Genomic DNA, 20,643 nt, shown 5'->3' on the forward strand with positions numbered 1-20,643 from the left:
CCCTAACAGTTTCATGACATATCCACCTTGAAATCAACCACATGTTCTAGATTTACAAGCACTAATTCATGAATAACTCTACTAGCATGAACCCTAGCAACATCACAACATCACGTAACATGGCAACTAAATAACAATGGAACACCAACCGGAAGTGTGCCGTCAACTTGACCGAGATGGCCTTCAACTACCACCGGGTTCGGTGATGGAGGATTGTTGTCGTCGCACAAAGAGAGGGGAAGAAAGCTTAGGGTTTTTTTTTTTTTTTTGTGTGTTTTAGTGTTTTGTAAGTTATGAGGAATTAAACCCCAATGCTACTAAGTGTAGGTGAACAAGAGAAGTGGGCCGAACCCAGCATTGGGCTGCCCTTAAGGTCTCGAGTCGGCCAAGTATAGTGATAGTGGGCCGAGTAGCGTGTGAGAGAAAAGGATTAATGTGTGGCCCAATGGTTTGTGCGACCGGACAAGTGTTATGCAACCAAACTTATAACATTCACATATCATCACGTAGCACATAATGCATAATATTACATTACAATCAAACACGTCCACTAGTCACGTATAGTTCAAACAAGTTATATCGAAACACACAAAGAGGGGTCTCACATACGAGTTGTCACATTATCCCCAAGTTGAAAGAAATTTCGTCCCAAAATTTGGTACGTACTCACTGAGGCAGCTAGTTAAGTTGCATGGTTTTCCTGGGGTGTCACATCCTCCCCCCGTTGATCTGGAATTTCGTCCCGAAATTCCATAGTAGCTTCAGCCTCAGTAGTAGTTGTACTGCTTGCGAACAATTGGGGATACTTTTGCTTCATCTGGTCTTCTCGTTCCCAGGTGAACTCTGGGCCACGACGGGAGTTCCAACGAACTCGAACAAGAGGTATTCTAGTGTTCTTGAGGACCTTGACATCCTAGTCCGTGATTTCAACTGGTTCCTCGACAAATCACAACTGTTCATCGATAGTGAGCTCCTTCAAAGGAACTATGAGGGTCTCATCTGACAGACACTTCTTCAGATTCGACACGTGGAAAACATTGTGAACTGCACCGAGTTCTGCTGGTAGGTTCAGTTTGTAGGCCACTTTGCCTATTCTTTCTATAATCTCGAACAGTCCGACATACCGTGGATTAAGTTTACCTCGTTTACCAAAACGAACCACACCCTTCCAGGGTGAGACTTTGAGTAGTACTCGATCCCCAACCAGGAACTCGAGTGGTTTCCTGCGCTTATCAGCGTAACTTTTCTGACGGTCACGAGCCGCCGCCATGCGTTGTCGTATCTGTGCAATCCGTTCAGTAGCATCAACTAGCATTTCTGGACCTGTGATTTGACTATCCCCCACCTCTGCCCAACAGAGAGGTGACCGACATTTACGTCCGTACAATGCCTCGAATGGAGCGGCTTGGATGCTGGTGTGGTAACTGTTATTGTATGAAAACTCCACTAAAGGGAGATGCTTTTCCCAGCTGTTACCGAAATCAATAACACATGCCCGAAGCATGTCTTCTAGGGTTTGAATCGTGCGCTCAGATTGCCCATCCGTCTGAGGGTGATATGCTGTGCTCATGTCTAGCCATGAGCCAAAAGCTTTGTGCATTGCTTGCCATAGTTCTGAAGTGAATCGTGCATCACGATCAGAGATAATAGAAGTTGGCACTCCGTGCCTTGAAACAACTTCCTTAAGATATACGTCTGCGAGAGTGGAGAACTTATCTGTTTTCTTAATAGCCAGGAAGTGTGCAGACTTTGTGAGTCGATCCACGATCACCCAAATGGTATCGTTCCCACGTTGAGATCTAGGTAGGCCAGTAACAAAATCCATGGAAATTTCCTCCCATTTCCACTGCGGTATCTTGGGTTGCTGAAGTAGGCCTGATGGTTTCTGATATTCAACTTTGACCCTTGCACAGGTCAAACATTTGTTGACGTAGGTTGCGATGAGGGCTTTCATGCTTGGCCACCAATACGTTGTTCTGATATCATGGTACATCTTATCCGAACCTGGATGTACCGAGTAGCGTGACTTGTGTGCTTCATCCATCACAAGTTCTCGCCATATAGTGGGACCCAAATACGCCCCGTTACATAATAGGCGCCGTCTTCCTTTTGTTCCAATCGTTGCCTCGAACCTCGTAAGGCTTCAGCCTTGACGTTTTCTGGTTTCAATGCTTCTACCTGAGCGTCTCGTATCTGTGCAAGAAGACTGGATTGGATAGTGAGCTGCAAAGCTCGTACACGCCTAGGTGTAGTATCTTTTCGACTGAGGGTGTTAGCCACAACATTGGCTTTGCCTGGATGGTACTTGATGGCACATTCGTAATCGTTCAGTAGTTCAATCCATCGACGTTGACGCGTGTTCAATTCCTTCTGCTTGAAGATATGCTCGAGACTCCTGTGATCGGGGTAGATGGTGCCCTCGGTACCGTACAGGTAATGTCGCCATATCTTAAGCGCGAAAACAACAGCTCCCAGCTCTAAATCGTGCGCCGTGTAATTCCGTTCGTGAACCTTAAGTTGGCGCGAAGCGTAGGCAATGACTTTATCCCGTTGCATCAACACACCACCAAGACCCTGTATTGATGCGTCACAATAGACCACAAAATCGTCTGTGCCCTCTGGCAATGAGAGAATAGGTGCGCTGCAGAGCCTATCTTTTAAGTGCTGAAAAGCGGTTTCCTGGGTATTACCCCAACGGTAGGTGACACCCTTCTGTGTCAGTAGCGTAAGCGGCTGTGCAATCTTTGAGAAGTCTTTGATAAACCTTCTGTAGTAACCTGCCAAACCCAAGAATTGGCGTATTTCCGTTGGTGTACGCGGTGCAGGCCAGTTCCTGATCGAATCTACCTTGGATGGATCGACATGAATCCCATCCTTGTTTACCACATGGCCTAGAAAGCGGACTTCACGAAGCCAGAAGTCGCATTTTGAAAACTTGGCGTACAGTTGTTCCTTTCGAAGAACTTCCAAGATAAGTCGTAAATGCTGCTCGTGTTCCTCCTGACCCTTGGAGTAGATCAGGATGTCGTCGATGAAAACAATCACAAATTTGTCTAAGTAAGGCTTGCACACTCTGTTCATAAGATCCATGAAGACCGCTGGTGCGTTTGTTAACCCGAATGGCATGACAAGAAACTCGTAGTGGCCGTAGCGAGTTCTGAATGCTGTTTTGCAGGCGTCCTCATCCCGGACTCTCAGCCGATGGTAACCTGACCTTAGGTCTATCTTGGAGTAGTAGCTCGACCCTTGCAACTGGTCGAATAAGTCATCAATTCGTGGAAGAGGATAGCGATTCTTCACTGTCACCTTGTTGAGCTCGTGATAATCAATGCACATCCTAAAGGTACCGTCCTTCTTTTTCACAAATAATACTGGAGCTCCCCAAGGCGAAGAGCTAGGTCAGATGAATCCCTTATCCAAGAGTTCTTGCAATTGTTTGGACAGTTCTTCCAGCTCGGTTGGAGCTAAGCGATACGGTGCACGTGCTATCGGTGCTGCTCCTGGTGCTAGCTCGATTTGAAACTCGACCTGGCGATGAGGCGGTAGCCCAGGTAAGTCTTTAGGAAACACCTGAGGAAAGTCGCGTACAACTGGAATATCTTCCGATCTCTTTTCTTTTGCTGAGTAATCAGTAACAAGTGCCAGAATGGCAGTGTGCCCCTTTCGTAAACACTTTTGGGCCTTCAGGAGGGAGATGATGCCAACCACGGCACCACTCTTGTCGCCTTGAACTTCGAGAGGTTCCCAACCGGAACGAGGGATACGAACAATCTTTTCTTTGCACAAGATCTCTGCGTGATGTTGGGATAACCAGTCCATACCAATGACGATGTCGAAACTACCCAGAACTATAGGGATCAGATCGATAGAGAAAGTTTGACCAGCGAGGATAAGATTACAACCCTGAACTATGTGTGTGGCCTCTAGACTTTTGCCGTTAGCTAACTCTACGATATACTTGGTGTTTAAGGGAGTTGGTGTACGTTTTAACATTTGACTAACTTTCAAAGACAAATAGCTGGTATCCGCACCCGAATCAAATAATACAGTAACATAAAAGTCATCAAGAAGAAACTTACCCATAACTACGTTGGGATCATTCCTGGCATCACCCTGCCCCAGCACAAATGCACGACCCCTAGCGCCGTTGATTCCATCGTTGTTATTTCCTCCGTTGTTGTTTCCGTTGCCTTGGTTATTATTGTTGTTGTTGTTCTGGTTTCGGTTTAACTGAGGGCAGTGTCTTTTGAAGTGACCTTCAGCGCCACAATGAAAACATCCCTTGTTGCCCTGTTGCTGATTCTGCGGTGCTTGCTGCTGCTGGTTCTGAGTCGCAGGCCGCGGACTCCTACAATCCTTGGCCTCATGACCCATCTTGAGGCACCTCTGATAGCGACCCTTGTTGCACTGGCCACTGTGGTGTCTGTTACAATTGTTGCACCTTGGTTGATTTCCTCGATATGCACCCCTTCCCTGATTACCCGAAGATTGCTGACCAGGACTCTGGTAGTTGTCAGTCTTTCGCTGTTGCACCTGAGACTGAACTGAAGCTGAACCTTTGCTGGAATCCCCCTCCCATTTTCTCTTGTTGTCACTGGGAGTAGCAGGAGTAGCAGAAGTGGTAACGGTAGTGGTAGCTGATGCGCTTAGGCAGCCTGTTTTGTTCCACTGCCTGGTCCGTGAGGCGATGAGCAAGACGCTGAATATCCTGGATATTATTGAGGTTAGCCGATGTCACATGGCTCTGAATTTCTAGTGCTAGCCCCTTGAGGTACAACTCAATGCGCTTGACTGGAGGGTCCACCATAGTTGGACACAAGATGGCCAGCTCGTTTGACCGTTTCGTATAAGCTTCAATTTCCGACCCTGTCATTTTCAGATGATAGAGCTCCACTTCCAACTTGTGGATGTCATCACGTGTGCAGTACTCTCGCTTGATCAGTTCTTTGAAATCGTTCCAAGGGGTGGCGTTAGCAGCTGCCAACCCTAAAATCTGAACTTGCGCGTTCCACCAAGTCAGCGCAATTCCTTCTAGAGTGCCAGTGGCGTATTTCACCCTGCGAGCCTCAGGGCATTCACACATCTCAAATACCGACTCGAGCTTTTCGAACCAATGGAGGAGTCCCACTGCTCCTTCTGTGCCACTGAACGTGCTTGGACGACAGTCCATGAAATTCTTGAAAGTGCAAACAGGTGGCTGAGCGTGTTGACCTCCTGCCTGTGCGGCTGCAAGTGCCGCATCAACTTGTTCGTTAATGAGAGCCGTCAACTTGGCTTGTGTCATGTTAACGCGTGACGTGATGTCGCGGTCACAATCAAATTTAATCCCAAAAACAACTATAGATAGCGTTAAGAGGGTATCGAACTCAGGGAGTATGTGGAAAGTATGTCGATTGTATAGCTTTGAAATTAAACTACAATTACCTAAAATGCAGAAATTAAAATTCAAGATTTGATTGTTTTGGTTTTAATAACTAAAGTTAACTAATTAAATTGCAAATCAAAGACCGTAGTTTGTAAACAGATTAGGAACAAGCGACCATCCTAAATTTCCAGTTTGCTTTGGACAATTGTGTTTGAATTCACTAGAAAGAATCACATAGACATGATTCGTGTGTAATTGTTTGTTGTGATAAAAGGGAACTAAGTACTCGGATTATGACAATGCGAGGTTGTTACCCGATAACCAATTGACTAATATCCAACCCTAATCCCTCCCGTGATATCTCGATTGTCAACGACACCAAGAACGTACGGTTTAGAATATGAGTATAACATCAATCAACAATTTACAATCAAACATCCTCACACCATAATAAACAAACAAACATTGCAAGTCTATTATTCTAGAAATACGAATCCAAACACAAAAGTCTTAAACAAACCTTCAATTCAGGATGATCACCATGAGTTTAGCCACACATAGCTTGGTGAATCATCATAGCACAAAGTTCAATGTTCATACGGATCGAAAACACAAACGAAATGTTTAGATAATGTCTACAACCAAGCAAGATCACCAAAATCGCCCCTAGCAAGCTCCAAAAAACGTCCAATGATGAGAATAGGTGAAAAGACACCATCAAAACTCACTTAATGTGGCAGTTACACAAATTCCGCAGACTCCACCGTAATTTACGGCTCCACCGTAAATTACGGTGGACATAAAAGTGTTACGGTGCTGCACTACTGTTTTACGGTGGGAACCAAATGGATTTCAGGTCCACCGTAAATTACGGTGGGACCGTAATTTACGGTGGCAACCTGAGTTTTGTGTTTTGTTCATCTTTTGCTCCGCATCTCAACCCGTTCAACTCGAAAGCTTCCAAAGCTGTACTTTTCCTCCATTTGAGCCGCTAAACCGTACCTGAGACATAGACAACAGTAGTTATCTAATTCAAGATAATTACATACATAAATGAGGGATAAACTTGTCTTTTAGCATCGCAAAGGGTTGTCCAATGGACCACCCGTCACATCCCCACACTTAACCGTTGCTTGTCCCAAAGCAACTCATCAAATCAGTTTCTAAACAAGTGATCAATGTAAACCAAGCAAAACAAGCAATCTTTTTACTAACCCCTTTTTAACACCCAACCAATGCACCCCTCTCTAAATCTCTCCTCTCGGCTACAATTAAATACTAGCAAAGATAAGCTAGACACACAATAGGCAAACGGCTAGTTGCGCGATCATAGGCTTGTACATAAATCAATCCTTCTCCTATAAGTGCCAAACATGAATGCAAATCAAAGGGACTTTAAGGTTGTAACGTGGCTAGGTGTATAGGTAGGAAATGGGATATATATGAAGTAGCGAAAATTTGGCCCGGTCTTTTTATTACACAAATAAACAAAATAACAACTACAAAACTAACTACTAAATACAAGACAACAAACATCCTTTCTTTTCATTTTTCATATTTTTTTTCTTTCTTTTTTTTTTCGATTTTTCTGCTTTCTTTTTTTTTTTCTTTTTTTTTAGAGAAAATAACCATGCAATAAAGCATCACATATCTACATCACATTACTACAACTACTACTAATACTAAAAGACCGGGTCAAATTGGGCAAATTTTTAGGTAAGTAGCTAGGGGTAGCAAATGATAGGCTTTTAGGCACAAAATTGGGCAACTAAATGTCCAAACCCCCGCCCCTCTCACTACCATGCTCATATATAAAACTTATGAGGTCCAACCCCCCAAATCCCACACTCGCTCACACCAACGACGAGGCTACCTAAATGCCCTTATCCTTTCTACATTCATGTCTAACTAAGGACTCAAATCGCATTCAAGCACATGTTCTAACGCACCCCCACCCGTAGCCACTCTCATCAAAGATAAGCATTATTTATATACAAGTGTGGCTACAATTCTCACCAAGAATGAAAAAGGTATCAAGGGTTGCCGGTGCACCATTTGGGGTTAATTAAGGGTGTTCAAGTTTTCACATTGTTTCGCTTGGCTCACAATTTTTCAAAAATCTTCAAAAAATTCCCCCCATCCCCACACTTGGGATACATTGACCCCAATGTATGGCTTTAGGAGGCTTGATCACTAAATTCATTCAACATCACAACAAGCTTCTTCACTCAAACCACAAATTTCTTTTTGTATTTTTTTATTTTATATTTTTTTTTACTTTTTTTTAAACAAACAAACATTGCACCACCAACGAGCACCATCCCAAACTCAACAAAACAATCATACACCACCCAACCGCCCGACCATAATCAAAATAAAACTACAAATATGCACAAATTATACAAAAGAGAGAACACCACCTGACTAATAGTAGCGCGGTCCTGGAGGTCCAAAAATGGATGACATCATGTCATTCCATTCTCCAAATCCAAACGCACCGCTGCTACTCCCTCCTTGTTGTTGGGCCCCCTCTTGCTGCCTCGGGTCAATCCATTGTGAGTGGTGAAGTGGTGGAGTCGGATATGAGACACTACCATCATAAGGCGGTAACGAGGCATAATCCACATGTTGTGGATCCTCAACAACCGGCCTTCCGGCATGCCAATCTGCATGCATCCTCCTCGCTTGATCGTCATGATATCTATTATTCGTTTCCACCTCTTGGGAATACACCAATGTGCGGTTCCATGACTCTTGGCGATCAAAGCTATGTTTTAACGACGGCTCTATACTTGCACTATTCCTCGTGTTTTGATCATACAACATCCTCTCCGACCCCGACCATGTATCAAAAATAGATGCCGGAGGACGTTGACTTTCAATCACTTCTTGCATTGTACCGTTATAAGCCCAACCCGGCTCATAAGACTGTTGCGCATAATCGTAAAACATACCACCGTAACCTCCACCATGACCCCCTTGACCCACATTCAAGTTCACCCCACCTTGCGGTTGCTCCTCATAATCTTCATCCCCGCTTGGGATCTCTGCTTCACTCTCGGGTTCATCCTCTTCACCCGGTAACAAATCTCTTGCATTCACCTTAAGAGCTCTCCATCTTTGACCCTCGGATTTTAACTTGTGATACCGCTCTGATTGGGTATATGTCCAACCACTTCCCATTTTGATGTCTGTTGTTAAGGACATGCAAAAACCTAATTAACCTAGGTAGCTAGGGTAAGCAGGGTATCGAATCCAGAGGAGCATGTGGTTAGTGTTACACGTTTTGTTTGTAAATTTTACTAAACTAACTGATGATTATAAAATTGATATGAAATTAAAAACACATGAAACAAGTTGCAATTAAGAAAAAGATTGAGTTGTAATAAACAATGATGAGAAAATGTGATCACTCCGGGATTCAGATTCTGTAATTACTAATAACTTAGTTCTGATTTTATTGGATGCTATTGATTGAATGGTAAATATGTCACATCTACCAATTACCTATGCGGTTCAAAATCTTAATATTAATTGATCAGAGAAATATTAAAACAAACATACATAGAAATCATCCAATCAACAAAAGCATAGTTGGATTCAAAACATAATTATAACTCTGACTGTCATTCAGGATTTGTCTGTCACACAAATAATATAATCATGTAAGTAGTCGGCTGTCACCCGACTACAAATCCAAAATCTCAAATACAAAACAGAAACTAGAATTAAAAGTGTCTCACAAGAATCATTCACCCGAAGTGCTCACGAAAGAATTAGCCGCTCATAATGATGGATCGATCTTCGTAGGCTTGAATAGTAATTAAAATCATCATCATCCTTATATTATTATAGTACAAAGAATGATAATAAAATTAATATGAATCAAGTCTTGACAATGTGTTCTCCTGCCGTCACTGTTGATGATGTATTATGATGTGATGTTGCTAGATAAAACCCTTGCTCCCTCTCCGCTGCCAAGCCCTTCGATGTGGTGTGATGAATTTATTTTTTTTCAATAATAGTCCACAAGAATCATAATTTTCACAAAATCCCCCCACATGTTCACGTAGATGGCTAATGTTTGATGATGATGTTGTTGACTTTGTGTCACGGCTCCCAAAAGAAGTCCACGTAGCCGCCAATGTTCACCTCTCCATATTTCATGTGACTATCTGCTGTTGTCGGCCCATTTGTGATGTTTCATCCACAATTCTCCAAGCCCATGTGCGGCACAATAAGGCTTCACAAGTCCAATAGGTTTCAACTCCAAAGATGATATAATACTGACTTTTTTTAACCTTTTATTTCCTTTCAACAACAATTCCATGCGCTGCCAAATTCGTGTCACCGTAACTTACGGTTTGTAGTGCCGCCTACGGTTCCGACTTTCTGTTCACGTTTGTTTCCAACACATACAAGCCGTAACCTACGGTTGCAATACCGTAACTTACGCTCAGGACCTACTGTAGATCTTGTGTTTTATAAATATTAACTTTCACTTAATTACCCACAAGCCCCTGGATCTTATTGGTTCACATTTTCTTGTATATTCAAACTGTTTATTGGCCCGAACAACTCCCAAATACCGTCTCTCGCTATGTTTATCATCCGCGGTTGTTCCGCATCATCTTTAAACTCTCTAGCTTCGCTATATTGCGCGTTTTATCTGTGAAACCATAAGTACTCGTAGCTATCACATTCAATATATATAATCACTAAAAATGTAATAAAACATACAATATAAACACTTTAACACCCGGGTTTCACCCTCTCCATCACATCCCCACACTTACCTTTGATTGGCCTCAAGCAAACCAATAAGGAATTACTCACCATAGTAACAACACCTCTAAACCCCTAAACCGACGCAACAGTTTAAGTCTCAAGTCATACCCGTTCCATAGACTGGCACAGTCGAGATTTACAGTCCGACAAGCAATTGATGCAAGTTATTTTTTTTTAACTTAAGACTTGTCTATTCAAAACTAATATGATTAGGATTCTAATACATGCTACACGCCCCTCATAATCAACTCTCATCTCGGTTTAAAAATATGAACTAGCGTGTAATGTGCTAGTGTGTGTAACACTCAAAACCAAACATGAAATCCTGTAATCATAGGCTTGTATAACAATCATATCTCCACTGTATCATATAACACGACACGCATCAAAAGGACTTTCGGTTTTGGGCTTAGGCTAAAGGTAGGAAATTTTGGCTTATATTTATATTTTTGTGGCGAACAAACAAACGACCAACCGTGACAACTTATTTGCAAAACACATAACGACTAACACATTCGGGTTGGTTTCTACCCAAAAACATACACAATATTCGCAAAACTTTCTTTTTTTCTTTGTTTTCTTTTTTTTTCTTTTTTCAATTATTCATAACTTGTCGTTCATGGTCGGTATCAAACAATTCATATTAGGTGGACAAACGAAAGGGTAAATTGGCTCGACAGGGCTACTAAGGGTAATGGTTAGGTACACATGAAACAAACACAACTGGTTTAAGGTATATCCTAATGCCTTTAACATTTACGTGCACATGTCAAACCACAATCTCAGCATGCATCAAATCATACAAGTTCTAACACAGAATAACATGCGGCCTGTACTCAACAAATGAAGTCATAATATAATTCATTCTATCATTCTACAGGCTCAAAATTCTCACCAAGAAAAGGGTAAAAAGGCTGCCGACACGTAGCATATGCAATCTAAAACATGTTACCCTTAAATAGACATCTCTTTTCAATTCTTTTATCCAAAAAACACTTGTCGGACCTACTCTCATGAAACTTAAAGGAACGACCATGACAAGGGACTATGTTAGTTTACTACCGGCAAGGAACCCATTAGTGATTGAAACGTTCGGTTTTCATATCCATTTAGCTTATTTAAGGTGATGAAATTTTACAAAATTTTCAATTTTTTTTTTCACTTTTCATCGTTCTCAATCACTTTTAACCTCTTTCAAACCTTTCCCTTCCCGGGTTTCCCATATCCCCACACTTGGGCGACATTGTCCCCAATGTATAGTGCTTTTAAAACAAAACCCGGGAATACCAACTAACAACCCCCTGAGTGGCTATCCCTAGCACAAATAACGTAAACACATTCCCTAAACATAAATAGTTCAACACCACCAAAAACAAAAATAAAAATGCAATAATAAAAGTGGAACAGACTCCCCTAGTTTAAAGCGTAGAATCCTCATGCGTTATGTTCCACCACGACCGTATAGCATTTCATTCGCGGCCGTGTCCAACAAGTACTCGGGTCAATCTCTACGATTAGTGTTCAGATCATCCCCGTCCAAATGGAGATTGAGTATGGACAGTTTTGACTGACTCTAATCCGTGCATTGTCCGCCACTGCAACTAGGACGTATTGGGATTTCACCAAACATCCCCACACTTGGACCATTGCATCCGTAGAAATTATTAACCTGGTAACCTGCAACAATAATCACGCAAAACAGAAAAAAAATACACTACTCTACATCCTCGGGCTGCCTCCCGAGAGCGCTAAGTTTATAGTCTTCAGCCAGACCGTATCTGGTTAAGCTCATGGTGGTTCATATAGTATCCCCTGTGTATGAAACACATGGTTATCATCCCACATCCATCCATCATCTCTCTTATGGCATCCCAATGATCCGGGTTATCTGGATCTGTATTATCGAAAGAATATAATAACTCGCCTGTACGTGTCTCTATGGGATTCTTCTTGGATTCGGTTGCTTCCTTTGGTGGCATCTTTTTTCGCTTGGCTAATTGCTTTTTAATTCTCAATTTGAGCCACCAAGGTGACTTGGCCTCTTTATCCTTCACGATCTTGTCATCTTTAGACCTGTCAATCATAGCAACACTCTCTTTCGGGCCATCGTCACACACTCGTGAATAACTCGTGTTAGTAACAAAATCCCATGAACAAGTATTTATAAATGAATAATCAAAAGAATGTGAAAGGAAGTCAATAGAAAGCTTACGGCTCCCGTATGTCATATCAACTGTACCTTTCCAGCAACAGATCTGAGCATCTGCAGTGGCCAAGAATGGTCTGCCAAGTATCACCCTCAGTTGTTCCTTCTCTGTATATGGATCTAAGACAACAAAATCTTCAGGATAATAAAAGTCACCTACCTTTACAGTCAATCCCTTCAAAATCCCTCGGGGCCTTCCTCGTGAGTATTCAGCTAAAACCATAGGATCATTAACCTGTTGCAATGGGCCAAAATCATACCTGTCATAAATATACCCGGGAAGAACACTCATACTAACTCCAAAATTCAATGAAGCGTTATCTGTCTTGAGATCCCCAAGTTGAATTGGGATGAGCGGTTCCCCTGGATCTCTATCTGTCTCTGATCCAGCATCATCAACCAGGCTAACTGTAGCTTTTCTTTCTGCAAAACTGTCAAACTGATTAGTTAGTTGTTCAATTCGCTGGTTAAGTGATTCATTAATATTTTGCTATTCCTTGACAGACTGGGTGAGTTCCTCTACATGCTTGAGGAGGGTTTTGAATAACTCTAAAATCTTGTCTTCCTCAATTGCGTTTCGATTCTGCTCGTTACCGCCTTTATCGGATTGATTGTAATTTTGATATCCTCTGGAGCCATGATCCGGGTGGTAAGAACGTGGACAATCTTGAGCCCAGTGATTGTGACTCTCGCAACATGAGCATGCTTCAACATCATAATCCCATTCCATAGTTGCTGCACAAGTAACAAACTAAAAGTAGTACTGAAAAAAAAATAAATAAAAAAATCAAATAAAAGATATAACACTAAGCGCACTAGCTCCCCGGCAACGGCGCCATTTTGATGTCTGTCGTTAAGGACATGCAAAAACCTAATTAACCTAGGTAGCTAGGGTAAGCAGGGTATCGAATCCAGAGGAGCATGTGGTTAGTGTTACACGTTTTGTTTGTAAATTTTACTAAACTAACTGATGATTATAAAACTGATATGAAATTAAAAACACATGAAACAAGTTGCAATTAAGAAAAAGATTGAGTTGTAATAAACAATGATGAGAAAAGGTGATCACTCCGGGATTCAGATTCTATAATTACTAATAACTTAGTTCTGATTTTATTGGATGCTATTGATTGAATAGTAAATCTGTCACATCTACCAATTACATATGCGGTTCAAAATCTTAATATTAATTGATCAGAGAAGTATTAAAACAAACATACACAGAAATCGTTCAATCAACAAAAGCATAGTTGGATTCAAAACATAATTATAACTCTGACTGTCATTCAGAATTTGTCTGTCACACAAATAATATAATCATGTAAATAGTCGGCTGTCACCCGACTACAAATCCAAAATCTCAATACAAAACAGAAACTAGAATTAAAAGTGTCTCACAAGAATCATTCACCCGAAGTGCTCACGAAAGAATTAGCCGCTCATAATGATGGATCGATCTTCGTAGGCTTGAATAGTAATTAAAATCATCATCATCCTTATATTATTATAGTATAAAGAATGATAACAAAATTAATATGAATCAAGTCTTGACAATGTGTTCTCCTGCCGTCACTGTTGATGATGTATTATGATGTGATGTTGCTAGATAAAACCCTTGCTCCCTCTCTGCTGCCAAGCCCTTCGATGTGGTGTGATGAATTTATTTTTTTTCAATAATAGTCCACAAGAATCATAATTTTCACAAAATCCCCCCACATGTTCACGTAGATGGCTAATGTTTGATGATGATGTTGTTGACTTTGTGTCACGGCTCCCAAAAGAAGTCCACGTAGCCGCCAATGTTCACCTCTCCATATTTCATGTGACTATCTGCTGTTGTCGGCCCACTTGTGATGTTTCATCCACAATTCTCCCAGCCCATGTGCGGCAAAATAAGGCTTCACAAGTCCAATAGGTTTCAACTCCAAAGATGATATAATACTGACTTTTTTTTAACCTTTTATTTCCTTTCAACAACAATTCGATGCGCTGCCAAATTCGTGTCACCGTAACTTACGGTTTGTAGTGCCGCCTACGGTTCCGACTTTCTGTTCACATTTGTTTCCAACACATACAAGCCGTAACCTACGGTTGCAATACCGTAACTTACGCTCAGGACCTACTGTAGATCTTGTGTTTTATAAATATTAACTTTCACTTAATTACCCACAAGCCCCTGGATCTTATTGGTTCACATTTTCTTGTATATTCAAACTGTTTATTGGCCCGAACAACTCCCAAATATCGTCTCTCGCTATGTTTATCATCCGCGGTTGTTCCGCATCATCTTTAAACTCTCTAACTTCACTATATTGCGCGTTTTATCTGTGAAACCATAAGTACTCATAGCTATCACATTCAATATATATAATCACTAAAAATGTAATAAAACATACAATATAAACACTTTAACACCCGGGTTTCACCCTCTCCACCAACGCATCCAGCCATGATCTTCATAGCAAAGGTAACATAAGTAAGAGAGGTTCGCGAATAGTGCGATGACAGACGAGAGTAAGCACACAAGTGTTCTCAAGCAATAGTGGTTATGTGTATCTAAGCATACCCTGAGCAAAGTTCTGTGAAATCTAGCAAGTGGGTAATAAGACATAAACCATATTACCTAGTATGTTGAGTCTTGCACGTGGAGCGAGGCGTCGTTGTGGATCATTGAGCACTATTCTGGTTATAGTCTGGTTTTAATAAAAACGTTTTCCCCATATTAAAACCAAGTTCTCTATAACCAATGGCTCTGATACCAATCTGTCACACCCCCAAAATCCACAAGCGGAGTACCACCGCATGGAGGCGTGACATGACCAGGATCAAGTCACCAATCATATCGAACATAATAAGTAATAAATGTAATTCAACCAAGCAATATGAAAGGTGTTCAAAACAAAGCATATTGAATGTCTAGCGGAAGCATAAATGTAAACCCAATGTAAGTAATAAGTTCAAATGTTTAAATGTTTTAACATGGCACCCTCGATCCATGTCCCACAATGACTGCGCCTCCCGTGCAAGCTCCATGGGTACCTAAGGTCCTGCTAGGCATGTAACAGAGAGTCAACAACTAGTTGAGTGAATTCACAGTAAGTAAGTTCGTAATAATAGGTACGTTTCATCACCATGCGTTATTAACTAAGTCAGTTGCATGTTTATTTAGTGGGGGATTCCCATGTGATATGTACTAGACTAGAGGTAACCATAAGTGTTCTTCTTAACCCGAGAACAGTAGTACGTACGAGGTTTACGTAGGTTTTACGTAAGCATCCTTCTTCACCCGAGGATAATGGTACGCGGGGGTTTATGTAGGTTTTACGTAAGTGCCCTTCACAACCCGAGGCAGTAGTGAGTATAGGTTTACGTAGGTTTTACGTAAGTGTCCTTCGCAACCTGAGGACAGTGGTAGGTACAAGTATACGTAGGTTTTACGTATGGGTCCTTCGCATCCGAGGACGATGGTAGTTAGTCTAGTAATAGTGTAAGTACATGCATCTGTTCAATCCCATTCCTTCAGTCCCATTCCCAACCCCGGGAATCCCATGCCTTGGTAAGAGTGTGAACTCACCTTGGTTTGCTTGGCAGATACACAGAAAAGTAAATCAAGCTATTTGGTGGTCAGCCACGTCCTACCATGGTTACCATACAAGTTAGGTTCGTATTCTAGTAGTGCACGTATGTTCTACACATATTCCATCTAGTTGCATACAAGTACAGATCATGGCAGTTCACAGTAACGGTTCATGTATACGAGATTAACAGTGTTACTCACGTAGCCAAACAAAGCCCAAAAATATATAATCCAGTAACATCATACAAGCCCAAACAGAATGTACAGTCATGTGGTCTCGAGTCGAGACTAAGGATCTCGAGTCGAGACTGTGCGGTCTCAAGTTGTAGCCTGCGAGTTCTCGAGTCGCAACTGAGGAGGTCTTCGAGTCATGCATGTACTAGTCGAGACTAGACGGTCTCGAGTCGCAACCGGACCCGCAACCATGGTCTCGAGTTATGATGTTTGTGCTGATGATGCGTGGTCTCGAGTCGAGACTGTGGGTTCTCGACTCGCAACCCTTGTCGAGATCAGAAGGTGTAACAAACTTCCATATTTGCAGTCCATAATTTCCGTATCCTTTGCTAACAAGTTTGACAGTTTCAACTCAGATCAAATCATCAATTATTCAGCATTCAAACACATTCATATCATCGTAATCATCATCAATTCAAGAACAATAAATCAATATCATAAGGGACATACAATCGGATCATATGATTAACGAGTTCAAAGACTATCATGCAACCTATTGCTTACCAATCCCGAATCAAACTAATCAAAACCAACCCTAACAGTTTCATGACATATCCACCTTGAAATCAACCACATGTTCCAGATTTACAAGCACTAATTCATGAATAACTCTACTAGCATGAACCCTAGCAACATCACAACATCACAACATCACGTAACATGGCAACTAAATAACAATGGAACACCAACCGGAAGTGTGCCGTCAACTTGATCGAGATGGCCTTCAACTACCACCGGGTTCGATGATGGAGGATTGTTGCCGTCGCACAAAGAGAGGGGAAGAGAGCTTAGGGTTTTTTTCTGTGTGTTAGTGTTTTGTAAGTTATGAGGAATTAAACCCCAATGCTACTAAGTATAGGTGAACAAGAGAAGTGGGCCGAACCCAACATTGGGCTGCCCTTAAGGTCTCGAGTCGGCCAAGTATAGTGATAGTGGGCCGGGTAGCGTGTGAGAGAAAAGGATTAATGTGCGGCCCAATGGTTTGTGCGACCGGACAAGTGTTATGCAACCAAACTTATAACATTCACATATCATCACGTAGCACATAATGCATAATATTACATTACAATCAAACACGTCCACTAGTCATGTATAGTTCAAACAAGTTATATCGAAACACACAAAGAGGGGTCTCACATACGAGTTGTCACATACCCCACTTGCGACAAATCATGGAATACATCCAGATCTCACCAGGGATAGGGTTGAAGAAACGCTTTATCGTTCCATGAGAGGTTCTTTGATGTACCTAACTGCTTCACGTCCTGATATAATGTACCCAACGTGCCTTGCAGCAAGATTTCAATCTAATCCGAGAGCTTCGCACATGATTATTGTGAAGAGGATATTACGTTACTTAAAAGGAACACCTAGTTTGGGGTTGTGGTATCCTAGAAAAGGTGATTTTACGCTCGAAGGGTATTCCGATTCGGATTTCGGATGCTGCAAAGTCAATGCGAAATCAACAACAGCAGGTTGCCAGTTCTTTGGACCTCGGTTGGTCACCTGGCAGTGTAAGAAACAAACTTCTGTGGCGCTATCCACATGCGAAGCGGAGTACGTATCTGCTAGCAGTTGCTGCTCTCAGATCCTGTGGATGCAGCAACAAATGCGCGATTACGGTTTGCAGTTTCTTAACACACCTTTGTTTGTTGATATGAGGCCGCTATCAACATAACTAAGAATCCAGTACATCACGCTAAAACCAAACATATAGAAATTCGTCATCACTTTATTCGAGATTGCTTCGAAAAAAGGTTGATACGAATTGAGAAAATCCACACTGACAATCAGAAAGCTGATTTACATACCAAAGCTTTTGATAAAACACGGTTTAAATTTCTTTTGAAATTAAATGGTATGAAGCTTTTCTAGGTGTTGGATGGCATAATTGGCGTTGATGAAGGTACTGTTGTAGATGATGATGACGAGAAACAATCTGCAATGGTTTGTCGAATTTTTACTTGTTTTGGTATTTAGTGGGAGTAGATGTACATAGATATGTTTTAGAAAATACAAAAATAGTAAAAAATTAAAAAAATACAAAAACATGATAAAAGTTCAAAATCCAAAAACAATATAAAATCTGAAAAAGAGCTTGTGTATATAGGGAAAATGATAGTACATCAGTTTGACAGTTACCGTACGCTAAAGATTTGTATAGTATAAAGAGTTAAACAGTCTCACTGATGATGTGTTGATAGATTTTCGCACATTTAGTAGATGTATTCGGGATATAAACCTCAAATATCAAACTTACGAAATTCGTGGGGAACACTACTTGGATATATAGGTAACCCCTGAAATCTCGTTTGAAAGGTCTCTTACTCTGAAATACTAGGTTTCTATACTAAATGATGTCTGGGGTATTATTCCGGGACTTCTACTGAATGGAAGTTCTGACCTAGTCCTTGGATAATACTTTGCCTCAAATGCTTGAAATATAGCATTAGCCCTCAGCTGATTAGACAATAAAATTGATAATCATCTGTTGTAGCTAAAAGATCATCTAAAGGGGACATACCGCTAAGTTGAAACTGATATCTCTCTGCGCATACGGAAGTATCGACCTGAGATCCCGCAGTCCTCGCATTCCTTAATTTATGTACAGACATCATTATAGTATACTCACCTGTAAATCTGAATGTTGAGATTCTGGATACGGGAGTATATTCAAGAGGTGGGACACATGAATGAGCTAAGTTCATAAAACATCTAAATCGTATCCCGAATAGATTGAAAATTGTGTTGAGAATTTAGAAACAGTCTATGTGAATTGTTTAAGTCTGAGTATGAATTAAAGCTTAACGGTACTGATAACTTGTCTGATAACCGATATGATTCCCTGACACGCTCACCAAAATAAGTTTGTAAATAGTTTACATTCTGTAGTTTAAGGTTTTTCATTTCTGCTTTAGACAAACCAGAGTGGAAAGTTGATTGTCGGATTCTAGGTGTTGAAGCAGATGCAGGAGGTTCTGAACTGGAGAATGAGGAGAGCTTATACTTGTTGAAGTTTGAATTATTGATAGTCAAAACAAGTTCATTAACTTGATACTTGTTATTTTCTAAAAAAAATGTGTAAAAAATTGTTGTTTTAAATCAGTTTGATTCGTCAAATGATCAACCAAGGTCATTAAATTAAACTTGGTAGATTAATTGAGTACTAGGGTCATTAATTTGGACCTGAATACTTGAGTGGATTTTTAAAGCTGATTGAGTGTATGTGTATGATTTATTGTGGAAAAGATGGAATTGCAATGTTATTGGTTGAGTCACAGGTTTTGGACTTCATCATTCCCACGGAAGCTAAATGTTAAAGTTTGAACCAGATTAAGACCTCAGATTCTAGCATATTGAGAGGGGGAGTCAGTGAAAGGAGGAGTCTGGATCAACGGTCAAAGGGAAGTCTGAAGATGGAGCCAGGACAAGATTGTGAACTTGTAAAGATAGAATGATTGTGTTTTGAAGACAGAGAGTTGGAGAAAAGACCAAGACTGAAGACTCAGAGCTGAAGACTTCGTCAACATCCAAGGGGGAGTCTGTTGGTGCATGAAATGTCTGTTGACTACGTCTACATTAAGTCTTAGGTCAAGTTAAGTCAACATAGGAGTTTGAAAGTCAAATATTAGATGATATGTTGAGGTTCCGCTCATATGGTCATATATGTTATAGGCTTCGCTTATTAGTCAGTAGGTTTCACTTATCTGGAATCTAGGTAGTTTCGCTCTTTAGTCATGTCATTCGAGTGAAACCACTGGGACTATAAATAGCAGTCATAAGCGAAATCTGATCATCAGTTTAGTACATTGGAGCGGAACTAGGTCATTGCTTGTGTAACGAAACTCTATCAAATTTGTATCAGAAAGCAATAAAAGAGAAGGAATTGAATAGGAAAAGCTGTGTAACTTCATTTATGTTGATTCCGCCTTCGTATGTGAAGATGAACATTCTCAACTGACTGTTTAGGTTCACAACACGGTCCAACATTAACCCCCTTTACCTTCCCGTTAATCATTTTTCCAAATATGTTTTGCATAGTGGGGTTAAAGGCCTTTTCAACATCAAATTCTTTCTTTTTAGAAAAGAACTGATTTGAAATCTCAACTTTTCCAACTTTTTGTTTAAAATTTTCAGCCCTCAATGGTGGAAAATTTGCATCATCCATTGCAGGAACTGATTCTTCACATTTTGAAACAACCTGTGGCTCCTCTGACTTTGTGTAATCAGGTTCATCGCCAGAAGGTAGCTCCTCTGATTTTGATGAATCATAATCTTTGCTAGAAATATTACTAGATTTCTTAACAACCCATTTATGGTTATCAGAATTTGCTTTTCTCTTATAAAACCTCTTTGAACACTCACCAATTTCAAACTTTGAATTTTTGAAAACAACAAATGGTTTGGTTGGTGGTTCATTTTCAATCATGTTTTCTTTCATTTTACGTGAAACTCCATGTTTTGTATGAATTG

Source organism: Helianthus annuus, chromosome 15, assembly GCF_002127325.2.
Source record: "Helianthus annuus cultivar XRQ/B chromosome 15, HanXRQr2.0-SUNRISE, whole genome shotgun sequence".
Classification (NCBI taxonomy): Eukaryota; Viridiplantae; Streptophyta; class Magnoliopsida; order Asterales; family Asteraceae; genus Helianthus; species Helianthus annuus.